The sequence below is a fragment of the Magnolia sinica genome, chromosome 8 (genome assembly GCF_029962835.1).
Source record: "Magnolia sinica isolate HGM2019 chromosome 8, MsV1, whole genome shotgun sequence".
NCBI classification, from domain to species: Eukaryota; Viridiplantae; Streptophyta; class Magnoliopsida; order Magnoliales; family Magnoliaceae; genus Magnolia; species Magnolia sinica.
This window is the reverse complement of record NC_080580.1, coordinates 30,400,650-30,401,722: the sequence shown is the minus strand read 5'-3', so window position 1 is coordinate 30,401,722 and position 1,073 is coordinate 30,400,650. Positions and strand designations below refer to the sequence as shown.

General features: G+C 38.2%; 1 non-coding gene across 1 annotated transcript; it reads right to left on the bottom strand.

Annotated features, from left to right (window-relative positions):
- Nucleotides 1–320: 320 nt before the first annotated feature.
- Nucleotides 321–427, bottom strand: LOC131254584 (small nucleolar RNA R71). Its single transcript, XR_009175704.1, has one exon. It is a non-coding gene; the product is annotated as a small nucleolar RNA R71 (small nucleolar RNA).
- Between the last annotated feature and the right edge of the window lie 646 nt (nt 428–1,073).

The window sequence follows — 1,073 nt, the reverse complement described above, 5'->3', positions numbered from 1 at the left end:
GAGCACACCTTCCTGTATGGTTTTTCCAAAGAATACAGGAAACATAGAAATCAAGCCTGGAGTGATCCAACTCCTTTCAAAGTTCCTTGGACTTGAAGCTGAAAGTCCATACTTACATTTGGAAGAATTTAACGAGGTGATAACCACTTTATACTTTCCTAACATGTCTGAGGACATGGTCAGGCTGAAACTCTTTCCTTTCTCCTTGAAAGAGAAAGCAAAGATGTGGTTGCACTCACTATGTCCGCGATCTATTGGCACATGGAATGACATGATGAAGGAGTTCATAAAAAAAATTCTTTTCATATCATAAGACGAATACCATCAAGAAGTTGATCTTGAACTTCGCCCAAAAGAAAGATAAAACATTCTTCTAATATTGGGAACGGTTCAAGGATCTCTTCAGTTCATGCTCACAACATGGTTTTGAAACATGGTGCATAACAACTTTCTTTCACAATGGACTGACATCTTCCATGCGCTGATTCGTCGAGACGATGTGCAATGGAGAGTTCATGAATAAAAATGTCAATGAGATGTGGGATTACTTTGACAAACTCGCAAAAATCATACAATCATGGGACATCTCTCCAAAATCAAGCACCACCTCTAGGCCCACTTAATCATAGGAGAGGGGTAGACTATACCTTCTGAAAGAGGATGATGATGTCAATGCTAAAGTGGCTAATCTCATAAGGAAACTCGAGGCCATGGAACTAAAGAAGGATAAGGCTAAGGAAACTATTTGCGGTATTTGTGTTTGCAATGTTCACACAATTGAAAATTGCCCAACAATATCTACTTTTCAAGAGGTACTAAATGAGCAATCTAATGCCGTGAATAGTTACCAAAAACCTTTCAATGGACTCACCTCCAATATATACAATCCTAGTTGGAGAAATCACCAAATTTTAGTTTGAGGAATGGATAAACTGCTACTCCTCAAGGATTCCTTAATCAAATTCCAAATCAAGGGAAACCATAAGAGGAATCGGTTCAAAATTCCACGCAAACTCAAGAGCTTACTCAAGCAATATGAGAACTTAGAAAAATTATGGAAAAGATGGATTCAC